This window comes from Oreochromis aureus, linkage group 17 (genome assembly GCF_013358895.1).
Source record: "Oreochromis aureus strain Israel breed Guangdong linkage group 17, ZZ_aureus, whole genome shotgun sequence".
Classification (NCBI taxonomy): domain Eukaryota; kingdom Metazoa; phylum Chordata; class Actinopteri; order Cichliformes; family Cichlidae; genus Oreochromis; species Oreochromis aureus.
In genome coordinates, this window is record NC_052958.1 from 37,010,996 (window position 1) to 37,019,657 (window position 8,662).

Below are 8,662 nucleotides of genomic sequence, written 5' to 3' on the forward strand. Positions count from 1 at the left end.
TCCAGTTTGAACAACAATATGTGGTGCTGGAGATGCCTTTTACATCTATTACAGAAAACGGATGCATAGCAGAGGGATAAACAGGCCCAGCAATGGAAACAGACTCACAGCACAGCCTCTGTTTAGCAAATCTTTTTTTGTATATGTTTTGATACTAGACAATTATGAGGCAATTATTCACTTAAATACCTATTTTGTACAAAGGATGTTTAGTAATGAAATGTAACTAAGCTTCACAGTGTGTGGGAGTCTGTTTATTGTGAAGTTGACATTAAAACACATCTAAAAGGTTAGTGGGAAAAAGAGGGTAGAGGTGTGGCTTACATTCTCCTTAGGAGTTCCTCCTCATCCTTCCTGCCATGTATCAATAGTTGAGGCTGGTGGCGGAGTGATGGAGGGAATATTTTCTTGGCACACGTTAGGCCAATTACTAAGGGCTGTGAATCATTTAAATGCAACAGCCTACCTGAAAACTAAACTCCATGCATTTATCAACCATCTCCTAACAATAGTTAACATGACAGTTAAATTAGCCCCCCTGTTATAAAGCATGCATACACTGCTGTTGTAAAAGTTGGACAGATTCCAGGTTAACCGGGTCTACCTTGTGATCCAAAGCCTAACTTTATTTATACAGTACACATTTTCCTTATAAAGTGAATTTAAGTTGCAAATATTCATTCAATCAGTTGACACTCCATCGATTAAAAATAAGGGCATTTGGAGAAAAGTTATGATCACTGGGAAGTAGATTACTTTTACTTTACGTCTTGTGGAAAATGTGTCTGAGCCTCAGCTATGCAACAATTTGTCTGTTGGCAAGTGTCTTATAAATTAGTGCAGTGATGGAGTGGCAATATAAATTATGTTTAGGAAGCCAAAGTAAAAAAGTGGTGCTCAAAGAAAGAATGGGGGAAAGAGAGCAGGATGAGATATCAACCAGGGCTTTAGATTTGAGCAGTGATGTCAATGACTTGCTGAGTGCATGACCTAAAAGATGAAGTTCTGACGAGTGAGTAGTTTGTCTGCGTTTTTGTAAAGGACTGAAACATTTTTAATGTTTGTATATTGAAAACATGTACACTCACCGTAATCTGTGTAATATATCTATAAGCTGATCCCTTGGAAATTAATACTGAATGTTGAATTATGTTGTTTTTGAAAGGATTTCATCCTGGATGTGCAGCTGAAAAAGCTGCAGGAACTATGTGATACCAGCTTGTCTCTGTTCTACAACCAGCTCTACAGAAAAACACATTATTTTTACAGACACAGTCATTTGATGCTTGGTCGTGATCTCATTATGGAATATTTTTTCCAATGTGCATCTCAATACATATAATGATTTATATCAAGCAAATTATGTCATCATATATGAGAAAACTCTAAAATTATGTTTGATTTTGACTCACTTGACTCATTTGGCTCATGTATATATGAAATAAAATGGTAAATTGTTGAAAATCAGCAGCATTGTTCTATAATTGCAGCATAAATGCAGCAGGCAAAAGACAATCTTGGCATTAGGCTGAGAGGAGGCTTGGTAAAACATTTAAAATGTTAAAGAAATAGAGTCATGTTTGTGATAAATGAGCAGTTTCGCCATCTGTAAAGCATATGTCCTCACAGCAACGCTAAATGTCAAGGTAATGGACTGAGACAAGCCCATTTTAAAAACGGATTGAAAGGAAAGTAACTTGAAAGTAATCACACTTTACAAGAGTGCTATATTTATTTAATGCAATACAGTACAGTGCCTCTGTACTGTCAGCACACATTTATCATCATAGTACAGACACAGAAAGAAAGCATGGAAAAGCAGGCGCACATTTACATAGAAAACAAAACAACAAATTCATCAAGTAAACACCAAGTTTTGTCATATTCTCCTCCATTTATACAGAAGTATTGGATCCACGGTCACGGAGCTCCACATGCCAATCCTGGGGACGGCAGAACTTTGTTTTGGAGTTTGGCAGAAGTGTGTCAGTCGGTGCAGGTGTCCTGGACTTGCTTTGGCTTTTAATAATTTGGGCTCTTGCTATCTTACTAAAGAGACTGCAGTGCTGAGTCCTTCACCACCTCCTCATCCTCCTCCTTTTCCATCTACACATCTCTGCTGCCACTGCCAAACCTAAACATTTCTCTTTTATGGTAGATGTATGTATGTGCACATGCATCTTATAAGGGTCAAATGAGTTCAGTAATGTAAAGGTCATTAAACCTCAGTTCTTCAAAGATAAAAGACTTCTCTTATCATATTTCTGCAGTTCCACACATCTAATTTATTCACCTTCTGTCTCCTTCGTAGAGGATAATAAGGTGATATATGTTTTTCTTTACCTTGATTCTATATAACACAAACACAGCTACATACTCTACATACTCTTATTTTTAATGGGCACCGCAGCGGTTATAAGGTGTCAGGTATAAACTCATAAATTGTCCAGGATGCACTGCACCATTTTAGCGTTTGAACTGTGCTGCAGGTCACATTCTTATTAGCTTTGTGTTTTTTCTTGTTCTCCATTTATGATTCAGTAGTTAGTTTAATTTGGTACCTTTAGAAGTTTTAACAGGCTCTTACACATGAACATGTATCTTGAAAAACATGTCAGGAAGTTTATATGCGCAATGTCCTTTCACTTTTCACATCCACACCAGACTGATAGTTGAAGTCGGCTTTAATGGGAACCTCCAATTCCAATGAGGCCAAATGACTTCACATATCTGAGGGAAGAGCACAGATGTAATTTGAGGCGTCGCAAAACCTCACAGACAGCCAGTGAGGGTTATTAGAATGATGACTATCTCTGATTTAGACTATTCATCACAGTACAAGAGTTTTAGCTGTGAAGAAGTCAGTGCATCAGTCAGGAGGGCACGCTGTCCTTATTACTGCATCTAAACTTATTCTCACAAACTCTTCATGTCTAACATAACATCCACACTGAAAAGAAGTTCATAATTGCATACAATATTATACTGCCAGACACTTTCTCACAAAGATGCTGGGAGAGGAGATTCCAATCTGCAGCTTTCTACTGGGAGAAATGGTTTCCGTATGTATTTGATCTTATTTTATTTATTTAATTGGTCATCCTCAAAACTATTGAAAGAATTTCAATAAGGATATATCATTTAGAGAAAGTGACTGGTGATTAGACTCTAATGACACATATGGCAGAACAGGATCTTCCTTACTGAACTTACACATATGCTTCATAACTGGTGTTACTGAGCTAATGACTACTGCTGGGTTCCAGTGGGAGAGTGAGGAAGTCTGAGCCGGAGGTGGAGCCTAGCAATCAGTGAGTAAATTCAGAAGGGGGAAACTGTCGAACAGATGATGAACAGAAGGACTAGATGAAATATGGCTGCCTGTAGCAGAGGTTTGATTATTCTGTTTGATTATTGATTGATTATTAATTTTATGACATCTTAAACTATTGCTTTTAAGGTATCCTTGAGAGTTTTGAAAGGCACCTATAAATAAACTGTAATATTGCTATTATTGTTATCACTGTGATAAGATGCAGCTTTTGAGGCTCTGCTACTGGTCAGTTGTGCTGATGTAAAGCAAAACCTCAATGCATCTCCAGTCCTTCAGCAAAGAGTCAAGCGTGTGCAACACAACACACACACAGAACTGAGATAGAGAGAAGATGGAGAGAGAAAAGCACCAGAAAGTGCCAACAGGTCAAGCTAACCATGAATATGGCACGGTGGAATCATACTGGGTTGCAGAGGGTGATGTGACACAGAAGTAGAGATTGTGATCATATCTTACTCCTCAAACAAATTCAAGAAACACATTGTGAACGTTAGAAATCATAGGGGAGAAAATCTGTACTGATATGGACTCGGTAATGTGTGAAGAACAAAAGGATCTCTCATTGTTTGATGGAAATTCAAATTATCAACTGAAAGAGGGATGAATTCAAAGACACACAGGAAATCAAAGTAGAAAAATAATGAGACAGGCTAGTTAATTTTGCCAAAATATCATTACAGCATCTACAGTGTGGCCCCTACATGCATGTACGCCGGTGCAGATAGTCTGGTCAAAGGCATTTACACCAATGGCCCTTTGGAGGTAATTTTGTTTAATTTTATATTTTATATGTATATATAATTTTATATACTATATACTTCAATGTACTAAATCATAATCATACTATACTGTGATTTAAAAAGTGTTTATTAATTTTATGAGCAGTATTTTTGGTGTCTGCCTGCTATATGAACCCAGACAGATGGGTATATAAAGTGTAACCCTACTGTTGGCAGCCATACAGCTACTTTGGCAATAATTAGTTCAAGCATTAGATGAGGAGAACAAAGGGCAAATTTGCTTCTTTACTATATAGGCATGCCCAGTGCTTTTTGTGCAGCTTTGCCTCATTAGGCAAAGCATTTAGAAAGCATTTACTTTTAAAGTGTACAAGGTTTGCAGTTTGACTCTGCACCAGACTTCTCAAGAAAACCTTTTCTAAGCTTTTTGATACGTTCCATGTTTGATAAACCCAGGAGTTCCCTGACCTTCAGCTCATAATACATATATGTGTCCATAGAACTGATGTGAACATTTCAACAAACTTTACAACAACCAACAAAAGACTCAAAAAATGTCTGTTACTGGAAATGCTCATGGACGTGGAGCTCTAGATTGAAGCTGACATGCCTTGATACCTTAATTAACACTGTCAGCTAAAGCACCAATGACTAAAAGTAAAAAGTATCAGGAAAGCATCTTTATTCACATACCCATTCAAATTTTTTTAGCAACACTACAAAATGCTAATATTTTCTTACAGTACTATTTCCCTTAAGTGGTATATCTCCTTTTGGGTAAGTCTCTGTAGGCTTTTTAATAGGAAGAAACTCCTGCTTCCTCTGAGCATTTTAATGCAAGAGACAAACTGAGATAATTGTTTTTAGACTTGCAAATTCCACAGATGTATCCATTATTCTCACATAGGTGTTACTACAGTCCAGGTGTGTGAGGGCTGTGTGAAGAGCTGTTATTATCGACAGAGGACGCCATAATAACAGCTCTTCACACAGCCCCTCACACACCTGGACTGTAGTAACACCTATGTGAGAATGCTATTTGTGGACTTCAGCTCTGCCTTCAATACAGTTCAACCCCACAAACTGGTTAATAAACTAAGCAACTTAGGACTCAGCAGCTCACTGTGCAGCTGGATACTGGACTTCCTGAGCAACAGACCCCAGAACGTAAGAATGGGAGAGCACACCTCCTCCACCCTCATTCTGAATGTGGGTGTCCCACAGGGTGTGTCCTCAGTCCCCTCTTATACTCACTTTTCACCCATGACTGTTCAACTATCCACACCAGTAACACCATTATAAAATTTGCTGATGACACCACTGTCATAGGACTGATCGACAACAACGATGATTCAGCCTACAGAGAGGAGGTTCAGCATCTGAAGCAATGGTGTGACGACAACAACCTGCATCTGAACACAGCCAAGACCAAGGAGATGGTAATCGACTTCAGAAGAACAAAGCGATCTGAGCACTCTACCCTCTACATTGATGGGGAGGAGGTAGAAAGGGTAGAAAGCTTTAAGTTCCTCGAGTCCACATCTCGGCCGACCTTACCTGGTCCACAAACATCTCCCACCAGGTAGGAAAGCACAACAAAGGCTGTACTTCCTCAGGAAACTACGTCAGGCCCAATTACCCCAAAGACTGCTAGTAAACTTCTACCGCTCCACCATTGAGAGCCTTCTGACTTACTGCTGCACACTCTGGTTCAACTGCTGCACTGCGGAGGACAAGAGGAAACTGCAGCGGGTGGTGAGGGCAGCAGAGCGGGCAATCGGCACTTCACTAACTCCCCTCAGAGACATCTATACTGGCAGACTTCAGCAGAAAGAAAGCATCACCATCAAAGACCCCTCGCACCCTGGACACTCACTTTTTTCCCCCCTTCCCTCTGGTAAACGCTACAGGTCCATCAGGTCAAAGACAAACAGACTCAACAGAAGTTTTTACCCACAGGCTGTCAAACATGCCCTACCTCCACCCTGATTGGAGGATAACTGCACTGCCAACACTCATGGACATTACACCTTATTTATAAATCGTATTTCTGTTTATACTTCAGTGCAACCAACATTCCTACCTCTTTAAACTGTATTTATTATAACTGTATTTAGTATAGTTCCAACAGCAGTTGCCACCCTTCTGACCTATCAGTAAATTACCTTGAATGGAGGAACTCATTAAAGAAGCTTGTGTCCCAAAATATTTGGGTTCCCTACAAAAAGTGAGAAAACTGCCATAAACAACAGAAAGAGAAAATCCAAGAACCCACCAGCTGTTTGCAACACATGTGAGGTAGCAGAACAAGTGGTGCAATGTCACTGTCCATGCAAACCACAGTAGACTTTGACATATGTGACTGTCAGCTTTTAAACATATTCAACTTTCATCCTCAGTGCATTTCATAATTGGTGAGACAGTAAAGGCCCGGTATATGCAAAGAAACATAACCCAGTTATATAACACCATGCTGGAAAAATAAATACTTTGGATTAACAAAGTGAGGCTCATTGGGCCACTAGCCATTACTCTTTTCCTCCAAGAATACTTAAAACAGTTGACAATTAACAATAAAAAGAATCTTCCCCCCACACCCTCTAGCAGATCATTACATGAAGGAACCTTTTAAAAACAAGCGCGTTCATGCTCACAGGTGTACACACGGGTGATCACACACACAAACTACACCCTTTTTGGCTCCTACCTCAAAGCACACTGTGCGCTGTCAATCTCACGTGCTGCACAATGTTTAATATTTAGTATTTACTGTCATATTCCCATATATCATTGTGATCTTGTTTATTACTCTCGTTTTCTTCTGCTTGCTTTCTTTTTTCTTTCTCAACAGGTGATCCAGGTGATCGATATATGTATTTTTTGTCTGCTTATTCTGTTGGTTTTGTTTTTGCCCTTTTCCCCGTCCCTCTTCTCAGGTTTTTTTTTTTCCCTCTTTCTTTCTCCCTTTCTTTCCACCAGTCAAGTCTGTCCCGTATTCAGCAAGTGAAAATAAAATAAACAATAAAAGGTGAATCAAATGGACCATTACGGCAAGGCTGGGATGGTCAATTTGGTAAAGTAAATCCGTTGGGCATCTTTCTTCGCCTTTAGACAATAATTCTGATGGCAAAAGAACCAAACGGGACAGGTTAATAAAAAAGAGAAGAAAAAAAAAAAAAAAAAAAAAAAAAACAATAAAAAGAATCTGACCTGATGCTGACATGGATACTTTTGCAGGTTTTATTAGTCTGTCATGAAGCTCATTTATCTACCATGTTACTAACATGAGTCGAGTTTGTCCAGGAATTTAGGGAAAGGTTCATTCAAACCACAAACAAATAACCATGTGGTGAAAAGAGCATTACAAAGACGTCAAAAACAAACCAGCCAGAGGAAATGTGCTTGTGCTTAAAAATATACTACGGGTAAACGTGAATCAAAACTGACTTCATAATATATGCATCATGAGAGAACTGCTATTAAAGCGGATACCTGATCTTCTCCAAAAGTTGAATCTGTTCATCTGGACGTAGCGTTTTGTGGGAGAAACGTTTCGTCACTCATCCAAGTGACTTCTTCAGTCTCAGCTGACTGCAGGTTTCCCCAAACCTTATAAACAGTACATTTGCATAATGACTGAAACCAGCCCACTGAAGGAACAATGGGCTGTGAGGTCAGTTCCTTAATCATAATTATGCAAATTCCCATGACCACTGATCAACAATCACTGACCAAAACCCACTGATCAAAGAACACTGATCAATGGCCATGAGTACCATTCACAGAGAGTTGGGGAATGGCTGCAATCACAGCGTTGTAAGATGGCGAAAGATGTACCCTTAGGCCCCCTCCTCGATTCAGAGATGGTCTTTCCCTTTTCACGTAAATGGCCTCCTTGACTCCGCGCTCAAACCAATTCAATTCAATTCAATTCAATTTTATTTATATAGCGCCAAATCACAACAAAAGTCGCCTCAAGGCGCTTTATATTGTACAGTAGATAGCACAATAATAAATACAGAGAAAACCCAACAATCATATGACCCCCTATGAGCAAGCACTTTGGCGACAGTGGGAAGGAAAACTCCCTTTAACAGGAAGAAACCTCCGACAGAACCAGGCTCAGGGAGGGCGGGCCATCTGCTGCGACCGGTTGGGGTGAAAGAAGGAAAACAGGATGAAAGACATGCTGTGGAAGAGAGACAGAGATTAATAACAGATATGATTCGATGCAGAGAGGTCTATTAACACATAGTGAGTGAGAAAGGTGACTGGAAGGGAAAAACTCAATGCATCATGGGAATCCCTGGCAGCCTACGTCTATTGCAGCATAACTAAGGGAGGATTCAGGGTCACCTGGTCCAGCCCTAACTATATGCTTTAGCAAAAAGGAAAGTTTGAAGCCTAATCTTGAAAGTAGAGATAGTGTCTGTCTCCCGAATCCAAACTGGAAGTTGGTTCCACAGAAGAGGGGCCTGAAAACTGAAGGCTCTGCCTCCCATTCTACTTTTAAATACTCTAGGAACAACAAGTAGGCCTGCAGTGTGAGAGCGAAGTGCTCTAATAGGGTGATATGGTACTACAAGGT